This window comes from Furipterus horrens, unplaced genomic scaffold (genome assembly GCF_987537825.1).
Source record: "Furipterus horrens unplaced genomic scaffold, mFurHor1.1.pri manual_scaffold_7, whole genome shotgun sequence".
In the NCBI taxonomy this organism is placed as follows: domain Eukaryota; kingdom Metazoa; phylum Chordata; class Mammalia; order Chiroptera; family Furipteridae; genus Furipterus; species Furipterus horrens.
The window spans coordinates 115,273,765-115,295,721 of NW_028327177.1; the positions used below are offsets into that span (position 1 = coordinate 115,273,765).

A 21,957-nucleotide genomic window follows, 5' to 3' on the forward strand; every position below is an offset into this window, starting at 1 on the left:
CTGAACTCTTCCAAAACTATGCATATAAACTGGAAAATAAAGATTAATAATGCACATGCTAAAAAAAAAAACAAAAAACGAAACAAATAAAGTCAAAGTATGTGCGGGACGTGGGGAGGGAAGGAGGGCCGCTGACCGAGGAAACAAGACTTGCCGGCATCTATCAGGAAGAGCGCTAAGACTAGGCAGGAGCAAGAAGGGGCTCCCGAGGGCGGATCCCAGAGGGTAGTAAGTAAGGGACGTGTGGGGAAAGGATGTGCACAGGAAAGGAACCGCGGTGGGTAGAAAACAAAAAGCGGGGTAAGGCTGACCAAGGCAGCGGTCCAGGCCAATGTCCGTAGGATCCGGGAGGCATTTGGGGGGTCCGGCCGGAAGAACTAGATCAGCAGTTTAGGGGGAAGGTAATGTTTTCCTTAGCAGCCAGAGGCTGCGACGGGCAAGACACTATCCCTCATTTTACCTGCCCTCAGCACCCCCAAGGCCCCGCGGCAGAGGAGAAGGTAAAGCAGAGTCTGTTGCCCGGAGTGGTTTACCTTGCGGGAGGCTGGAAAGGCTCCAGCCCGAGCTCCTCCTGCCACCGGCTCTGCGTCCAGAGTGGGATGAGGCGACCTCCGGCCTCCTCCCCCTCGCCACTTCCCCTTTCCCCGGCCGGGGATCTGTAACTCCGCTGCCGCGGGTTTCTGGTGCCGCGGCGGCGCTGCCTCCCCGCCCCCTCCGCCTCCTCCCTCTGCCTCTCAGAGGCTAACTCTGGACGCCGCCATCTTCGCTCAGGCTTGGAGCGATTGGGCTCCAATACGCCTGCGTCGCTCCCGCCCAGGCTGTCACGAGACCCGGTCAGCTGATTTCAACTCTTCCACCCTCTGCCCCGCCCTTTCTCGTGCATTTCCCTCCCCTCTCTGGCCCCATTCAACCGTTTTCCCAGAAATTTTGTGTTCGCCGTTCCGCCCGGCCAGCACCAGCAGCAGTTATACCGCGCAGAATGGAGAGGCGGGCTGTGGTTTCCGGAGTCCACCCAGCGCTTAAGGAAGACACGCCCCTTGGCTCTTGCTGAGAAGGCCACGCCCCTCGGCGCGAGCAAGGAGGGCCACGCCCCTCGGCATGTGGCTCTGATTCAGGATCGCTGTTGCTGAGCCAGCCCAGGGTTTTGCACTCTTAGTCCTTTGACGTCCGGTATTAGAGCATGTTTGCATCCCAGCCCTTGACTTCAAGGGCCCCAGGGTATCCACGAGGTAGTCCTAAGCCTCAGCCTACTATCCCCTCTGGCCGGATTGCACGCCCCCCTACCCGCAGGTTCATGTGCTATTGAGGCTCCCAAAACAACAATTAAAAAGGATTTAAATTTAGGTTGGTCTGAGCAGTCGCAAACGCCAAAGCTTCGGAGCTGCCTGTGGCCTTTTGCTCATGGCAGTGCCAGAAAGATGTAATGATAGCTCCACTTATTGTCTTATGATCACGTGTCAAGCGCTTACTTAATCTTAAACTGTAAAGTCGTAATTATCCTTTTGTAGATAAAATGACGCTCCTCCCCACAGTGGTGGATTTGGTGTTTGAACTCCAGCAATCTGATTCCATATCTGTGCCCTTCATACCATATCACTGAATGTCTAGGAGCTGGGAGAGGAGAGTCCCCGTAGAGAAAAGAGGGGATGCTATGTATTACCCGTGGGTAAAGGTTTAATTAAAGTTCAGTCTACACTCCCAGACCTGAACTCCAAAGACAATAAATAGCTCAAGAGTGAGTGATTACGTTTCACTACAGGGGCCTGGTCCTGAGTCTGCCTAGGGCCAGGTGTAGTGTGTGGCTTCTTGATTTCATGTAGTAAAGATGTCACGGCACGAGTCCAGGTAACTACGAGGAGTGTTTATTAAAGCTGGGGACAGTAAAAGAAGGAAAGGCTTATCGATTGTACAGGAAGCAACAGGAGAGCCTAGACTGGGCTGCCTTGGCCCACTGGGAAATCGGAAAAAAAATGGGGCCTTGGAGACAGGTTCAGGGGATCAGCCTGGGACAAGCTCCCAACTGCCCATTGCCTTAGAGTTTAGGAAACACATGCCTGTGAAGAAAGAACTAGGGGAAGAAGGGAAAGGAAATGGTGCAGGTTACCCCCCAGAGGGAGAGTGCCACTGGGTCCTTTGTCTTGAGGCTTTTACATATGTCTTTCTTGGAGTCAGGAATCTTAGGGGAGGTCTCAGGGGAGGATTTCAGCAGGGTATTCATTAGTTTTCCAAGTGTGTCCTTTTAGGGTTGTGGTCCTTATTGATTGGTCAGTGCCAGGGCAGGGGTTCCTGAATCATTGCATTTGGTTCTGGCCTGGTCCACCAGGTTTTGCAGTTTTGAGGGACCTGAAGCTGAAATACTACTGAGGCCTAGATGTTATCTCGAGGGAGGAGAGGTTACCCTGGGGGCCAGATCCTTGTGTTCCCAGTTTTGCTACCTGCCAGGCACTTGGGACCTTTGCCCTGGTGACCATCTGCACCTGGCTGTAAATTGCTCAGACACTGTGTTCAGCGCTCTGTCTTGGTTTCCCTATTCCACTCACCAAGGAATTTTCCTAGCTTCTTACTGTCCTCTCTCAATTCTGCTGCAAATTTCAAAGTATGATGGTATAGGATGGCTTGCGTGGATACATTTTTCTATGAGGGTTGAAGGTCTCTGATAAAGGGTTTAATACTTTGCAGAGCAACCATGAAATTGTGATTTCTTTGGAATCCTTTTCAGTGGTTGGCTCGCTTTTTTTAGAGATAGGGATTGCAGAATGAAAAGTGTAGACAACAGTTCTTACAGAGTTTGCTTCTTGACTTTATTGACCCTTTGCCCTGTCCTGGGGTAGAAAAAGACCACATTTACAGTAGACTTTCCCATACTGCAGCAGTAAGATAAGGTGCATCTAAAGGGCTGTACTAGGAATAGCTCGGTGTGGGAAGACAAAACCTGAAATAGAGCAGAAAGGAAGAAGAAAAAAGAAGCAGGAGGGCTGAGTTAAGAGGCCTTCTTGCCTTATCCCATGGAAACAGAAACCCATGTTTATCTTATAGGTTGCAAAGCCTTTCAATATTCCCAGAAGCAGGTGTAGGGTATATTATTTCTATTGTATAGATTAAGCAGACCCAGCGAGTCCAAGAGTCTTGTCCAAGGTGACCTAACTCCTAATGGTTGAGCAGAGATTTAGTCACAGGGCTTGTAACATCAAGGCCTGTGAACTATTAAACCAACACACTGCCTCTCTCTTCAATATCTGGTACAGGTAAAACTGATTATGGGAGTTGGGAGAAGCCTGAGGCATCATGAATTGCCCTTTCCCATCCATTCCCTGTAGTGAAAAATTCCCTGCTCCCCCAAGACATTTTTTCCCCATTCTGCAAATTTAGAAGCCATTTTCTTTATATTCTGTTTGCCCTCTCTTCCATTAACAGATTTTTTGTTTTGTTTTTCCTTTTTCTTCCACCACGTGACCTCTTTATATATTTGCCAATACAGATAACTATTCTATTTCACGCCATCTCCTCTGCTTGTCCTTTTAACTACCTCAACCACAGCTTCTCAACTTCAAAAGTCACATTCCTAATGCTTTCAACTGTTGTTTACAGGATGTGGTTTCAAGACTTTCGACAAATCCCCCAGTTGCCCTTAATTAGATTTTCACAAGTTTGTAGTATCTTTCTTAAAATACTAAAATTAAACACAAGAGTCAGGAAGAATAGGAGGACTTGTCACTTCTTTCCCTGTTCTGTTAAATCAGTCCCGTGCACCTCGCCCCCCTTTTAAAGCGTAACAAATACAAGGCAGGACCCTCAAACATCTCTTCCTGATTACATCTTCCTATTCAAAATCCAAGTTTGCCTTAGCTTTTCTGACACTTTCATAGTGCACACATATCAAATTTACAGTCAGAAAAGGAGAACAACACAGAAGATCTTCTAAATTATGTGATATATATTCATAATATTTCACAGCCTCGTAGGTATTCATAGCTATTATCAGTGGTATATGTAATATTCAGGAAGGAGAGGCTTAAGATTTTAGAGAACCCAAAAGACAATCAAACATCTGCTTATTGAACTCCATATTGCTGTTAAATTGCCTACCTAATTACATCAATGCTCAGATCCTAAATAAATCCCTAAGAACTCTATATAATTCAGCCAGATTTGAACTGTTTCCAATTCAGTAGCCACTAACCTATGTGGCTACTGAATACTTGAAATAAAGTTAAAATACACACTAGATTTAATATGAAAAAAAAAGTAAAATACTGCATTAACAATTTTTTATTGATTACATGTTGAAATACTGTTTATATGTTTGGTTAAATAAAATACATTATTAAAATCAATTTCATGTGTTTCTTTTTTATTTTGTGGTTTGTTTGTTTTTGTTTTTTTGTTTTTTTTCTTTTTTAAAGAGAGAAGAAGGGAGAGAGAGAAACATAGATGTGAAAGAACCGAACCATAGCTTGGGTGCCTTCCCATATGTGCCCTGACCGGGGATCTTACACACCCAGACCAGGGATTGAACCTGCAAACTTTATGGTTGTGGGATGATGCTCCAACCAACTGAGCCACACTGGTCAAGACCATATGTTTCTTTTTTTTTTTTTTAATGTAGCTACTAGAAAATGTGAAATTTTATATGTAGGTTCCATTATGTTTCTGTTGGGCAGTGCTGCTATTGTGTATCTTGTGCGGATACACTGTGTCAGAAAATACTTTTAAGTTGAGCTGGCAAGCTTGAAGCTTCCACAGAATCATCTACTAGGCTTCATTTGAATTTCATACGTGCTTGTTTTCTGTTTGTCTCCAGTAGTTTTTCTCAAGTTTTATCTCACCACATATATTTAGTTTTTTGTGTTCCTCTATACCTGATTAACATATTGTATAGATTTAAAATTATTGACATCTTGCAAAAAATGACATGAAGATTCCTTGACATATATACATATGTAGTTTCCACATTTTAAAAAATAAATAATAGACTGATTTCCCCTGCCCACTTAATCCTATCCCAGAAACTAATTTTATTATTAATAGATTTCATTATTATTAATAATGAAAATGTCTTTTTCTAAAGTATAATGCTGTTCATATATAAAGGACTTCAGACTTATTTTATTTTAACAAAAGCATGCTTTCAGCCCTGGCAGGGTGGCTTAGCTGGTTGGAGTACCATCCTGTACACCAAAAGAGTTTTGCGTTTGATTGCCAATCAGGGCACATACCTAAGTTTTAGGTTTGATCCCCAGTAGGGGCACATGTGGGGAGGCAACTGATCGATGTTTGCTCTCTCACATTGATGTTTCTCTCTTTCTCCCTTTCTCTCTAAAATCAATAAACATATCCTTGGGGGAGGATTCAAAAAAAAATGCTTTCATCTAATGACAGGAAATTACCTAGTCCTGACCATACTTTCAGATTTTGGTCAAGAGGGAAAATGAAATACCTATTCTGTGGTTTAACGATTTAAAACCATTATTGAAATATTAACTGATTAAGGAAAAGGCATCTCTGTGTGTCCTCTTTTATTAAAGTTAACCCCTATACTGCTCTGTTGGCAATAGAGACATTGCTGAGGATTTTCGAATTCAATTGTCCTTACTAGTTAATCCAAAGGCTTCCAGTATTACTGGACTTGAGAAAAATTTAGAGTCTTCCATATTTTTTTCCATAAAGGATTTTGAAGATGTCCAATCCGCTATGAAATTATTACATTCAGACATTTTTAGTCATCAGCACTTGAAGGAAATGTAAGATGGTAGAAGGATCAGAGCCAAGTCCCTTAATGTCTTCGCACCATAGTTTCCTTATCTGTAAACTAGAGCTATTGACACTTACTTTGAGAGACAATAGTGAGAATTAAATTAAATAACTTGTGTGGACCCTGGCTTCTGTGGCTCAGTGGCTTGAGCGTCGGCCTGCGAACCAACTGTCGCTGGTTCAATTCCCAGTTAGGGCACATGATTAGGTTGCACGTCAGGTCCCCAGTTGGGGGCGCGAGTGAGAGGCAACCACACAGTGATGTTTCTCTCCCTCTCTTTCTCCTTTTCCCTCTCTCTAAAAATAAAATAAATAAATGAACGAACAAATAAATTATTATTTTTTTAAGTAACTTATGTGGAGCACCTGCCTACTAAGCACTTAGTAACTTGTTTCTTTGCTATAGTTAATCTCAGGGTCTCCAGCCGGCTTATTATTGTGTTCCTTTAGTTTTTTCTTCTGTAAGGCGCCTCCAGTTATCTTTAACTTCATTCAAAACAATTTTGTTAGATTGTATTGTGACAGCTGTCATAGCAGCATGCATTTAAAAAGAACTTGTCAAAAACTGGTGAATTTTTGTGCAGCCATTTTAATACTGAAGATGAAAGGAGATATGCAACATTTTTGGCATATTATGCTTTATTATTTCAAGAAAGGTAAAAATGCAACTGAAATGCAAAAAATAAATTTTGTGCAGTGTATGGAGAAGGTGCTGTGACTAATTGAATGTGTCAAAAGTGGTTTGCAAAGTTTCTTGGTACTATTGACATTTTGGCCAAATAATTCTTTGCTGTGGGGCTGTCTCATGCATTGGAAGATGTTCAGCAGCACCCCTGGCCTCTGCCCACTAGAAGCCAATGGCGGCAGATAGCCAACATACTCAAAATATCCAAATCAATAAAGTTATTGGTGAAATGAAAAATATCTTTTATTTTATGGAAAAAGTCATACAGACTTCTTAGCTATCCCAATATCATCTTTGTGCTTGAGTTTTCTTGGACTAACCATGGCAAAGTTAACAGAGTTTTATACTCTCTGTTATTAGCAAAAGGAAGGAAGTTCAAGTGTTCATGCTTGGCTACCATATCTTAATATTCTTATGAAAAATTATAATATAGTTCATACTGAAAATTAAATTATTTTTATCTCTATATTTATATGTTAAATAGGCAGTTTATCTATAAGTACTTTTTTATTCCTAAATTTAAATCTCTATCAGCAAACAAATTGGTTCTAAAACATGAATAAACCCAGATTTTGCAATATGTCCCTAATGAATATTACAGTAAAAAATTCAAATACATAGACTATGGCTATATGGTGCCTTAGTTCTGAAATAAACAAAATGTAAATTATTGTTATTTAGCACCTTCCAGAAAAAGTTATTAATTTGTTATTAAGGTTTTTCTATACTATCTCAAATGGCCAAGGAAAAGATATTCTAGTTAATCCAAAGTTCTGATTAATTTTTGACCAGTTTTCAAAGAAATATTATGCCATATATCATCCTGCCTTATGTCTATCATTTACTGAGTAGTTACTTTGTGTACAGACTTTAATGTATTGCCTCATTGAATTTTTATCACAACTCTCAAAGGAGCATACTGTTATTATCCCCATCTTAGAGGTGAGAAACCCAAGGCATTAGAGAAAAGTATTTAGTGTTCCCAATGTCTTATCACTAGAAAGTCACAGAACCATTCAAACCAGGTCTCTGGGATTTCAAAGTCTCTAGTCTAAACTACTTATATTTCATTTAACCCACAAGCTCTAATAGCCATGATTTCATCATTCCTTGATCATTCCGGGGACACTTTTAGTCATAATTCCACTAAAATTTTATATTAGAGATTTTTAAATGAAGGAAAAACAAATAGTGCTACTCACACTTTACTTTTAGTGCATTTTCACAAAATAACATGGAAGGCCTATAACTTCTGTTTTATTTTTATCAACACCAATTTTGTAATACTGCAGTATTTTTATTAAAATTTGCCATATAAACTATCTCCTCAAAAATATCATATCTGTAATTTCAAATAACAGAAAATATGACTTACCCTCATCTGCATTCTCCCTCAGTTCCAGCCCGCTTGTGGCCCAAATTCAGAATAACAGAAATGGAATGTAAATGGTCTGTTTCTAGTGAAATCAAATAAATAACAAGGGGGAAGTGAAACTGCAAAATAATACAAAATCAACTGAAATTAAACTGCATAGGGTCAAGTTGGTGGAGTAAAGAGGACATTTTCTAACTCTTTTCTTTTTTTTTTTTTTTTTTTTTTAGTAAAATGGTTGTATCTTAGTGTTTATTACATTATCAGTTGACTTGCACCCAGAGTCAAAGTCTACATGGTATCTGGAGATTAAAAAATCAGGTCCTGGAAGCTACTGACTCTCCTTTGTTTCCCTTAGTTTCACTCTGTAATTCCTTTACTTGCTCTTCCATTTGGTAAAAAAATGTCTTGGGCAAAAGGGAAAAACTAGCTCAACATGTGTAATTGACCTCTCTCTCTCTCTCCCTCTCTTTCTCTCCCTCTCTCCCTCTCTCCCTCCCCACCACCTCCTCTCCAGCTTTATTTTATTTTTTCTTTTTGTACTTTTTATCACTCTCTCAACTTCAGTCAAGGAGACTTACATTAAAAAATTACCAAAAGGCATTCACCCATCAACAGTACGCAGTTAGTCCTTGCATTATTACTCAGCCAACATTCATCACAAAAGCACCATGATTAATGTTTCTAAGAATCTGCATTGACTTGAATGGCATTTTGATTATGCACTTTCAGATTGTTAGCACAGTTTTTGTTGACAAAGGCAATCAGCCATTTCTTGCTGCTGTCCCTTTGTGATTAGGGTGTCAAACATCTCTTCCACTGCAGATTTCCAGGAAGATGGTAAATCCAATGCCACAAATCAGACAGGAGGGAGTGGTGGCTTCAATGTCCCAAAAGGAAGTTTGACCCTCTCTAGCTCCAAATGCCATCATCATTATTACAAATCATCACTGTTAACTGATAGCCTTGAGGTCTCACTCAAGCCTCTAGCAGCTTGGACTGTGAGAGCTGAAGCTCAGTTCTGCCATTTGAGGGGCCGTAAACCATGTAGCACCCCTGTATCCTAACAAGACTTTGAATTGGAGACTGCTTATCTGATTTTGCATAAAATCTTTGACTATACTTGTCAGGTAGAATCACCACAATATTAAGAATTAATAACTCAATTTCCAAAGAGGTTATTAAGATGGCAAAAGAATTTATTGAGAATAGTTGAATGCAGTCTGTTGAATGAGAAGGATAGAAATGTTACAAAACATTAATTGTTATAATAATAAGTGAAATAACTGCAAAACACGTAGTAGGAAGCTAATAAATAATTCCAGTTCTGCCTCCCTTAGGAACTGATTTGATACCAGTCCAAATAGCCTTCAAAGCTCTAATTTCATTTCTGTACCGTTCTGATTTCTGTTTTCCCTCTTTCCTCTTTGTGACCCAGTACAAGACATGAACAGAAACTATCTAGGATCATTAAAGCAAGCTGTTGCAGAAGCTGGACTGTTGATTCAGCATTTGGCAGAAGAATAGAAGGCTGGCTTTTCAGTGAAAGCCTTGATTTCATTTTTGTCAGGCCAGCAAACAATAGCAGCACACTGGCTTTGCAGATCAAAAGAACAAAGAAAACAATCCAATACCTTCTGCTGACGTTTCTATTTCTATTACAAAAAGGGAGGTGTTTTCTCCCTTTTCTACCCTTTTCTGGCATCAGGAAGTTTTAAGTAGCCAGGCCAAGAACACAGTCGGTCTCTCTGAGTAAAGGCTTAAGAACCAGAATCCATGAAAATCAATATAAATACAATAAAGTCTTTCTCCCAGCTTTTCACTTCTGACTTTGTTCTGCTTCAGACTCTCTTCTCTTCTTACTGTGTGTCCACGTTATTTTCTGCTCAATACAATTCTCTTTATAAGCCAAGCTATTTAGAGAGGAAAGATGTTTTACTGCTCTGTGACCTGCCTGCTGCCATAAGCAGTGTTCTGGCTTCCAGTTCAAGCTGGCAGTGCTGAAAAGGGCCATCAGTGAGCAAGTCCCAATGCCCTCTTCCAACATAGTCTACTGTTTTTCTTGCTTATGCTTTGCTAAAGTATCAATGCTGCATATTTCACAAGCCCAGGTTTTACAGGAGAGGGAGTTTGAGTTCAAAATCAACAGACAGAAAAATCTTTTCTACCATTTCTGGCAAACCCTTCAGTACTCTAGGCACGAGATTTGCTCTAGGGAATAAGGATATTGTCACTTTGGGAAAAATGGTTTGATAATATCCCATAAAAGACATATTAGCATTATTACATTTTATAATTTTCAGAATTATGTCTGTTCTAAGCCAGCTCTGTCCTCATTAAAAGCAGAGGGATATGAAACAGTTTGGCATAGATAGATTCTTTTTTAAATTGCTTGTCAGTTGAAGCTATTATTGTTTATTTTTTTTGCTATCTTTTTTAAAAAGGGTTTTTATTTATTTATTCTTTAGAGAGAGAGGAAGGAAGAGAGAAAGAGAGGAAGAGAAACATCAATGTGTGGTTACCTCTTGCACACCCTCAACTGGGGACCTGGCCCACAACCCAGGCATGTGCCCTGACTGGGAATTGAACCAGCAACACTGGTTTTCAGGTCGGCGCTCAGTCTACTGAGCTACACCATCCAGGGCTTTCTTTGTCATCTTTTTCTGTTTCCTTATTCACTCCTTATTGTCTCTCTTGTCCCCATGACCTCTCTTAGGAATTTCTGCTGCAGTAATAGATATATGTATGTGTGTATATGTATATATATATATATATATACATCTATACACACACATGTATATACATGTTTATATATATCGTTGAGTTTTACACAAATGCTAGTAAAGTATACACACAGTTCAGTATGTTACATTTTTTATTAACAGTATATCTTTGAAATTAATTTATATAATTTGCTTCAGTCCTTGTGAAGGCTAAAAACCATTCAATATAGATGAAACATACTTCAATTCTTCTCCTATTTTTAGGAGATTTTATTTATTTATTTTTGAGAGAAGGGAAGCATGGGAGAAAGAAAGGGAGTGAAACATTGATGTGAGAGAAAAACATCGACCAGTTGCCTCTTACAGGTACCCTCACCAAAGCACAACCCAGGCATGTACTCTGATCAAGATTCAAATTGGCAAACTTTCACTTTGCAGGACGACATGCAACCAAGTGAGAAACTCCAATCAAATTATCCTATCAGCAAACATTTAGTTTTTTTCCAACCTTTTGCTTTTATAAACAAGGCTGGAATGAACATCCTTGGATATATGTCATTTCAAATAATACACAAAAATAATTGACTTTTCTCTTAGTCATTTACTATAGCTCTTTCTTATTCTGCAGTAAATTGTAGCCTTCCTTATTGTTTGGAGTATTTCTATAATTATTTTATTTTGTAACATGTATATGTAAGATGTTTGATATGCATATCATATTATATATTATATATGCTAAACATGTAACAAAAATAAAGTACATAAACAAATGGATAATGTCTGAAACAGTTTCCTCTGAAGAGCTACCTCCAATTCTGGTGTTGATCCTTTTAAGTGTTTATCTTGTGACCTCAGTTTCTTATCCTGTTAATGGCAATAGTGTCCAGTCATGTTTGATCATAGATCTTCAGGGTATCGTGGTGTTGGACTCATTGCCTATATCCCTTGATCATTTCTCATACCCTATATTTTATAGTTTTTATCTGAAGCAATGAGGATGTAGTCTTAACTCTCTCCAAAAGCAAGAAAGTACTTCAGAACATTTTGAAGACCAAAGAATTTCCAACAGCAGCAAAAGAATCCTGAAAGGACATTAAGTTCATGATGAGCATTGCTTAGATCAGTTTTATAACTATCCAGCAAACAATCTTCAATAATATTAGCAGCTGACACTTATGGCGTACTTAATTTTTCTGGGCACTGCTGTGATAATACTGTTCCTACTCCATCCTCAGGCAATGTGTCATTTGCTTTCTGTCTCTGTGGATTTGCCTTTCCCGGAATCTCATATAAATAAAATCTTATAACATGCATTCTTTTGTGTCTGGCCTCTTTTCACTTAGCATTATGTTTTAAAGGTTTATTTGTGTTTTTGCATGTACCAGACTTCATTGCTTTTTCTGTAGTTGTATCCCATTGTATGGATGTACAACAATTTGTTTCTCCTTTTACTAGTTGATGGAAATTTGGATTGTTTCCAGTTTTGGGTGATCATGGATAATTTGCTATGAACATTGATATACAAAGTTTTGGTTGAGCATATTTTTCATTTTTCTTAGGTAGATACTTAGGTATGATATTGCTCAATTGCATTTTAAAGTGTCAAAAATTATTATTTTTAAAAGATTTTATTTATTTTTAGAGAGAGGGGTAGAAAGGGAGAAAGAAAAGGAGAAAAACGTCAATGTGTGAGAGAAACATCGATCGGTTGCCTCTTGCATGCCCCCCAACTTGGGACCAGGCCCACAACCCAGGTATGTGCCCTGACTGGGAATCCAACTGGTGACCTTTTGCTTTGTGGGATGATGCTCAACCAACTGAGCCATTCCAGTCAGGGCTCAAAGATTATTTTTTAAATCAATTTTTTATTTGCATATAATTTTTACATGTTATTTACATATAATAGACATAACTTACCTATACAACCCATAAATTATTACATATTACCTCTTTGTACCTTCTCTGTTATTCTGGGACTTTGTAAGGTGTAGAACCATGGTTAGAGAGAATACTCCATAAGGGGGAGTGACCTATGATTCTGCATGTCATGATCATGATCTTGTCCTTAATTCACACTTAATTCATTTCACATAACTCATTACAGTGCTTACACTTCTCCACAGAAGTAGCCATTACATCTGTTTTTACACACCACTGAACCCATCACATGATTATGAACTTTAACATTGCTTTTCTGAAAAAAGGTAAGAATTGCATTATGGAATTCTTATTGTTAATAATGTATAGATATTAACCACTATTTATTGAGTACTTACCATATACCAAGTACTTAGGTGCTTTGCATGCATCAACTCTGACAAATTCTATGAGATAGATAATGCTATCATCCCCATTTTACAGATGAGGAAAGTGACATTAGAGAGATTTCCCAAATTTAGACAAAGTAAAACAGCAAGAGATTTTCTTTTTTCAGGATATTATATTTTCTAGGTGCTGCATACCTTAGGTAAAACTCAAGGAGGTGGGTAATAAGGAAGAAATCAATAGAAAGTCCCCATGGTCATCAACCACTGGTATCATTTAATTTGGGGAAAGTGCTAGAATCTAGGATTGACTTTATTATTACCACGAAGGAGAACATACTTAAGATCAAATAGCAGGGAGAAGGGATACCCAAATTTACTAGGCTCTCATAGTTTGTATCAGAAACTTAAGTCATGTCTGGTCAGGATCAGGAACCTCTTAAAACAGTGTATTAGAGAAAGGAAATGTCTACAGAGGCCATTTCGTCCCTTCTCTGATTTACTTAGCAGTGTTTTTCAAAGTGTGACCCTCAGGCCAGATCAACATCACCTGGAAACTTGCCAGAGAAGCAAATTCAAGGTCTTACCCTTGACCTACTGAATTAGAGTGCCTGTGGGTGGGGCCCAACAATCTCTTGTAACAAGCCTTCCAGGCAATTCTGATGCACACTTGGCTTGACTGGACCACAATATGGTAGCAGTTTAGAGCATGGACTTTAGAGCCAGACTACATGGATGTGAATCCCCTCCTCCTTTTTTTAAAATCACTTACTGACTGTATTAAAAAAATAACTTTAGGCAAATGATTGAACTTCTCTATGCCTGAATTTCCTCATCTAAAAAAACAAGGCTAGTAATAATTCATGTTTATTGAAATTATAAACCAGTTAATATTTGTGAAACACTCAGAACAGTATATGATAAGTACTCTGAAAGTGTTTTCTATTCTTCTTCTAGAATTATAGCAATATCCTACTTAATGTGGCTTGAATCCTCCAATCCCATTAGGGGAGGAAACATGTACCTCACCTCAAACAAGAATCATATTCATTTATGTATTTGTTCATAAATATTATTAAAAATCTATTAAATTTAAGGCACAATTTTATGTTCTGCACATCTTAAGGTACTAACTCATCTTAAAAGACATTGAAAGTGTATTATATTAGTCAACAAACAAGATGATGGTCCCTGGATCATCTTGGGATGGACAGAAATGATTTTTTAAAAATCTTACATTAAAGAAAAGATTATGGTCAACCTAAAACAGAATAGAAAATACATATAATATCCCCCATCAGTTAGGATTCCTAACCTTGTCTTAACTTCCTTCCTAATTTTAATAATTTCTAGGTAACAATAGTGGACTGATTAGTGTATATTTTACTTTGGTTTTGTTAATCATGCTTATTTAAAAAGAAGGTATACAACCCAATAAAGGATGTTATATCCTTTATTGAACTGATTTTGCTCTTCACATTATATTTCCACTTAACTACTCTGCCTGGAAATCTTGGTGAATGGGTGGAAACTTTGCCTTTATGGGTCCAAAGTTACCTCCAGTATTGAACTGTAGGTGGTTGTTTTTCCCTTTCTAACTATCTCACTCTGATCCAGACACAATCATCTATTCTCCTGAGTAATATAATTCATTCTTACGTATGCCTCTTAAGATTACGAGTTAGTACCTTGAAGTATGCAGCATAATGTCTTAAGCCTCTTATATTTCCAACAAGTACATGGTGAATGAAGTGCAAATGAATGATGTGTTACTTGCTTGATATGGGATATTCCTATTAGGATTATGTGTATTTTTCTATAATTTTACTTTTAACTGATGTACATCATATTTGAACTGAGTTTCTTATAGATGGCATAGAGTTGGGTTATGTTTTTTTTTTTTTAATCCATTCTGACAATTCCTGTTTTTAAATGAGTATGTTCAGATCATATACATTAATGTTAGTACTGACATATTTGGATTTACATTGGTGGTATTCCAAATTCTGGTGTTCTTCTCCAACCTGCCTATTGTTATTCACTTTTCAGACTATTCAAATACTTTTCCCATGCATTCCTATGTCAAGGTTTTGTAATTATATTCAGTAAGACAGGAGATCTGAAGTGTTTTTATTCCATCTTACCTATAACTGGAACTTAGGGAATAATTATTTCTAGAGTTCCTCTGAATCTGGGATCAGATTCCAAGTTTCTGATGGCCTCATTAATGTTCCTATCAGATCTCAGAATATCAAATGTGCTATTAATCCAATATATTTATATAAATATTTTCCTTCAGCAATTACAAATAGTAATAATAATTCTCTGAAGGCCTCCCATGAAGGGTGGCTCATAAAATTCTTCCCAGCTCACTGTTGCAGACTCAGATGGTCCCTATTGTTTAGAGATACATTAGGTGAGCATTTGTGACACAGATTTGTATAAGACAAAACCAAACAGAATCTCTAAACTAGAAGGTGGCTGATGTCACAAAGTAGTTGTATCTATTAATTTTTTAAACTAATAATATGTATCAGACTCTGTGATAAATATTGAGAATGTAGCAGTGAATAAAAAAATGGCCAAATGGCCCTTAACCTCTGGCAGGGGGAAGGGTTGTGGTGGAGAAGGAAAATAGACACATTAAGAAATAAATGAATCAAATAGTTTCAGTTAGTGCTAAGTGTTATGAAGAAATAAAAACAAGGTAATGGGCTAGGGGTTAGGGAGGGCAGAGTGACTCTTTACCCAGGTAATCAGGAAAGGCTCTCCAGGAAGTGACATTTGAGTTGAGGTCTGAAAGTTGATAACTAGGGAACCTGAGGAAGATGTTGGGGGTGGGGAGTGGACAGAAGTTTCCAGGAAAAGAGAAATGAAATGGCAGATTCTCGGTCTACCTTTTTTCTATATTTTCTTCTGCATTTCTGGCCACAGAATTTAAATCTGGATGAGGAAATGTTGTTTGCTTCTGTAGCAGATGACGACCTTAACTGAATACCAAACTGTGCATAGGTAAAAAACTACCCCAAAGTTTCACTGATATAACTCACTTCCTCAGTAATATTTTTCTGCAGATCAATGAAAGCTCAAGTTCTGGCCCGATATTAAGGAAATAGGGATGGTGAATTTTTGCTAGATATGGTGTTTAGAATGAAGGAGGCAGATCACTGGATTGTGGATGAAAGAATACAGACTTGTTATCTCATTCATAAGAAACACTAACATGTAATTTATGTTTTGAATTATATTTTTTGAGTCATATTTCTGAACTATGAAAGCAGACATGCAAAGACCATTTATGAACGGTAGGTGTCAGGCTATACCTACTAACTAGGGGTTGAGTCCTTTATGCAACTTCACAAATATTTGGGAAACGAGAATGGGCCCCAGGTTCTTGCATCACTATCATTAAGCCATTCAAAGGGTGCATATCAAGGGGACATGCAGGTGTTGGAACACTGGAAGTTTCTATATTTTGATACCACTGAAATGACTTCCTCACAGTAAGTAGACATAGAAGAGGCTTTGGACCCTAGGAAATAACATTGTAATCATTAAAACATCCCAGTTTTTGTCCTGTAAGATCTAAGTTATCACATATGGTTCTTACAGACACTGACACTTTTCTTCAATTAAGAATTTTGGAAGAAGGAGGGTAGTGTGGGGGTCTTGAAGTCCTTAGCACTCTCTAGATTAAAATAAAATGGGTAGTATACTCAAGCAGTGTAGAAGCAAGAGGCAGTAAACCTTACAAATGCACTTTTATCAATGGTGTGCTTTTGTGAATCAGCCATCTTCTAGTGTATAGGTCCTATTTGGTTTGGTCTTAGAAAAGTATCTGACATTGTGGATGCTCACCTCACACCTTTCTGACCTATGGGGAAGATCTGAGTCTATAGGGATATGTTTTTTAGCAGTCCTTCCTTGGGGTCCCAAGTCATTTCAAGAGGTCAGCATTACTCTGATGCCAAAAGCAGACAAAGGCATCATAAGGAAAAAAAAAAAAAAAAAAAAAAAACTACAAATGAATCTTTCTCATTAACACAGATAAAAAAAGTTCAGTAAAACTTTACTAGATTGAGGTAACAGGAGTGACAGCTCTACCTAAGACACAGAGGGAAACACACACAGGAGACATCCGGCCAAGATGGAGGCCTAGACTGACATGCTCCGTCTCCCTCCACAAATAAGAAGGAATACAACTACTGCAAAACCAGCAATAACCAGAAGTTCCAGAAAATAAATGGAAGTCCAATGTAGGAAGTTATAAAGAAGTGGTGCTTGTTTGGACGGGTAGGAGGGGCGAGACCAGGGCGGAGAGGTCAAGCTGTGCTGGTGGCAGCAGCAAGCACAGACACCCATATTTAAGGGGAGGTGAGAAACGCCTGGGGAGCACCCCCAGCTGCAGACCAGACCCGTCAGCTTGCGATTCCAATGCAGGGGAAGGAGGACCCCAATTGCCTTGGGCTGTGAGGCCCGGAGGAGGAGGCTCCTGGTCTCTCAGCAGAGAGGGAATGGCAGGAATCCATCTTGGACCCCCACCCCCACAGGAAACACCACAACGTGGTGAGAAGGGTTGCCCAGTTGTGAGGAGTGCACGGGGCTCCACCCCCTGTAGCATAGGAGGTGTGACAGCCCCGCCCAGGAAGCAAAGGTGAACACAAAACTGTCAGGATGGCAGAGATCATGATAGAGATCCCAGTGACACAACTGACCAGACAGAAAATATCTAATCTAATGAAGAAGCAGATAGGAAATCTTTCTAAGGCACAGTTCAGAGCTTTGGTTATACAAATGCTTACAGACCTGAGAGCAGATCTTAAACAAGACAGGTAAGTAATGAAGGCTAGTCCTGATGAAATGAACAAAAACACATATGAAACTAGTGGTGAGAGAAAGAAAATCAAGGGTCAAATCAACAAATTGGAACATAGGGAAGGAACAAACAGTCAGCCAGTGCAGAAAGAGGAAATGAAAAGTGAGGAAAATGAGGAGAGGCTCAGAAACCTATGGGACAGCTATAAGCGGGCCAACAACCAAATTATAGGGTTGCCAGAAGGGGAAGAAGAGGATCTAGAAATTGAAAAATTATGTTAAAAAATAATGAAGCAGAACTTCCCTAATTTGGGGAAGGAAATAGACTTACAGGTCCAGGAAGCACGGAGAGTTCCAAAAAAACTGGATCCAGGGAGAACCACACCAAGACACATTATAATCAAAATGTCAAAAATTAAGGATAAAAAGAGAATCTTAAAAGCAGCAAGAGAGAAGAGGAGAATTAGATACAAAAGGGTCCCAATAAGACTGTCAGCTGATTTCTCAAAAGAAACTGCAGGCAAGAAGGGATTGGAAAGAAATATTCAAAGTAATGAAAAGCAAAAACCTACAATCATGATTACTTTATCCAGCAAAACTATCATTCAGAATAGAAGGGCAGAGGGAGTGCTTCCAGGACAAAGTAAAACTGAAGGAGTTCATCAGATTCAAACAACTGTTATATGAAATGTTAAAGGGACTTGTTTAGGAGAAAGAGGATCAAAACTACGAACATGAAAATGAAAACTATATCACAACAACCAACAACAGAATCTAAGGAATGGAAACAAAGGCAAACTAAGTAGGCAACAAGAGTGGGAAAAGAATTATAGATATGGGGAACATTATGGGGGGAGGTCAGTGGTGGGGGGGAGAGGGAAAAGGGAGGGAGATGGTACAGGAATTAAGAAGCATAGTAGGAGGGAGTGGAGTAGACAGGAAGATGTTGAGAAGAAGGATATGCACAACCAATGGGCATGGACTAAGGGGCGGGGGACAACTGGAGGGAGGTGGGGTCACTGGGTGGAGGGGGACAAAGGGAAAAGAAATTGGGACAACTGTAACAGCATAATCAATAGAACATATTTTTAAAAATCTTTACTAGATTGAATTGGGGAATATATCAAAAGAATAATACATCACACTAAGTGGAGTTTATCTCAGCATCAAAGGCTAGTTCATTATTCGGAAATCAATCTATGTAATCTACCACATTAACAATCTAAAGAGCCCTGACTGGTGTGGCTCAGTGGACTGAGCATTGACCTATGAACCAAAATGTCACTGGTTTGATTCCCCTTCAGGGCACATGCCTGGGTTGCAGGCCAGGTCCCCAGTTGGGGGTGTGTAAGAGGCAACCAGTCAATGTTTGTCTCCCTGTCTTTCTCCCTCCCTCCCCTCTCTCTAAAAAATAAATTAAAAAATTTTTTCTTTATAATCTAAAGAAAGAAAACTTTATGAGCATATCCGTCACTTTGTATAAAAAACACCCAGCAAACTAGAAGTAGAGTGACATTTTCTCAACTTGCTAGAAAGTGTCTATAAAAAGAAATTACAGCTAATATTATACTTACAGTGAAATGCTTTCTTGCTAAGTTCAGGAATACGTGAAGGATGTCCTCTCACCACTCTTATTTAACACTATATTGAAACTTTTAGCTGGTTCCATGAGGCAAGGAAAAAACAGACATTCAGATTGAAAGGAAGAAACACAACTGTGCCTATTCTCAGATAACATGATTATTACGTAGAACATTTCAAGCAATCTGCAAGAGAGCTCCTGGAACTAATGAGTATGTTTAATGGGGTTGCAACCAATAAGGTCACATTTCTATACAGTAGCAGTGTAAAACTAGGAGGCAAAATATTTTAAAAATATAGTTTACAATAGCTCAAAAAATTAAATAGTTTGTTTTAGACCTAACAGAACATATACAGGATTTGTATGTTAAAAACTATAAAATTCTGTGCTGGCTGGTGTGGTTCAGTGGATTGAGCACCTGACTACCAACCAAAAGTCGCCAGTTCAATTCCCAATCGGGGCATGTGCCTGGGTTGTGGGCCAGGTTCCCATTGGAGGTATGTAAGAGGCAACCAATCTCACCTCTCTCTAAAAATAAATAAATAAAATCTTTAAAAAACTATAAAATGCTGATAAAAGAAAGAAAACTTAATGGAAAAAATACAATGTGCTTGAAGTGGAAGACTCAACAGAGCAAATATATCAACTCTTCCCAAATTGAACTATAGATTTAATATAATACCAATCTAAAAACAAAAAAGATTTATATAGAAAAGCAAAGAAAGTAGAAGAGGTAAAACACGTTTTAAAAGGGAAGAATACATTTGGACCAATCTATAGAAAAAAAAATGTTGTTTTTCAATAGAAAACTATGCATTGTCTATAATATACCTTACACTTTATCAGATTTTGATTCTAAGGGAGCTATTTTGCAACTCTGTAAAATAAACAGGCATTCTATTTCATCTGATAGAGGTTCAAATGTTTTTTTTCATACTCTGGAAAAACTAGTTTTGTTGTCATTTGCCATTCATTTCAATCTTCTTTTACTTCATATAATTGTGTGTTCTTCTCACCTTTACTTTGAATGACTTATAACATCTGCTTAGTTCCCTTATTAGACGGTGAAATAAAATATTTATATCTATTTATATTTACTTTTATTTTTATATCTGTATGAAAATCATAGTTTTATTTTTTTCTGAAAATTATGTTTTACCATATTGCTCTACCTAATTTAAAGACTCTTATAGAGCTACAGTAATCAAGACAGTGTAGTATTGTTGAAGAGCTAGGCACATAGATCGATGCATCAGAATTGAGAATCCAGAAATACATTCACGATGAGGCCAATTTATAATTTTCACAAAGGTGCAAAATCAACTCAAAGTATTACAAATAGCCTTTTCAACAAATGGTGTTGGAACAATTGGACATCTGCCAATAAGGGGGAAAAAGAAACTTTCAGATCATAGACCTAACCATTAGTTAAACTATGAAATTTTTTTAAATAGGCAATTTTGGGTTTAATGATGAATTCTTACTTGTGACATCAAAAGTATGATATTTAAAAAATGAAATGGGTAAATTAAACTTTATCACAATAAAAAACGTTTCCTCTGCAAAGGACACTGTTAGAAGAATGAAAAGCTAAGCTACAGACTGGGAGAAAATATTTGCAAATTACATATTGACAGAAAACTCTTAACCAGATTATTAAAAGAACCCTCAAAACTCAACAATAACAAAACAAACACCTAATTAAAATTCTGGTGCAGCCTATAAACCCCTTTCCAGAATAATGTTTTTAAATGCCCATCTGTAAAATGGGCATGATGTTACTATTAGCCCCTGCCTCACGGGTCTATCACATAGTAAGTGACTTCTGACTGTTTATTAAATAAATAAAACATAAAAAATTATTTGTTGATCACAGAAATATATTTTTGGCAATTGCTTTAATGAGATTAAGATATTCCAAGTTTACGAATTCCCATTCATATGGGTACTTTTTCATGTTTTAATGAAGAGTAACTACTTAGAAATTAAATACACAATTCCTAAGACTATATAATTCATTGAAGTCAATAAAACCTAGGCAGTTTACTTCTACAATTCTAAGAAAGAAGTTAAGATATAGCAAGAGACTAAAGAAAGTCAGAAAGATATCTACCACCTACATTCAATGTTATTTTACTTTATCATTAACAAGATAGCACATCTTTAGAAAACCAAGGCTTTTGCTTTAGAAAACCAAGGCCTTTGCTTGGTTTTATTCTTCCTGCAATACTGTGGAATGTCTTCACATTATAATGACTTATTTTCTAAGCATTCTATTACATCTAGTTGTGTTACATCTAGTGCTAAAATCTAGTTGTTTTGATTTTTGAGAATATTAAGAATACTGTATTCTCCCAGAAAGAAAGCCTGAATTGAAGTAACAGTTTTAATAAGATCTCAAGTTTTCTTATTGTTCCACCAAATGGAACCTCCATCATTTTAATAATAGTTGTTATTTCAAGATATGATATAAGGAGATTTTAAAAGTACATTTTCAAGACTATACAGAGAGCTAATGAAAATTGGCATCTTATAGTTGTTTCTCTTACTTCATAAAACTCAGAAGAATAATGGGAATGATTAATTCCTACCTTTTTCTTTCAATATTTTATTTAACAAACACTTATATGGTGTGTACTATGTGCTAGGCACTGTTCCTGACACTTTACAACTATTAAGCCATTTATTCTTGTAATAGTTCTCTGAAGTCAGTAATATTATTATTCACATTTTACAGATAAGGAAACTGAGGTGTAGAGAAGTTA

General features: G+C 37.9%; 1 protein-coding gene across 1 annotated transcript in view; it reads right to left on the bottom strand.

Moving 5' to 3' along the window:
* DNAJC13 (DnaJ heat shock protein family (Hsp40) member C13) overlaps positions 1-708 on the bottom strand; it is a 118,832-nt gene extending 118,124 nt beyond the window's left edge. Inside the window, exon 1 of the mRNA XM_090284338.1 lies at positions 534-708. The gene's annotated coding sequence lies outside the window, so the exon portion shown is untranslated. The remainder of the gene's footprint in view (positions 1-533) is intronic.
* Positions 709-21,957: the final 21,249 nt, after the last annotated feature.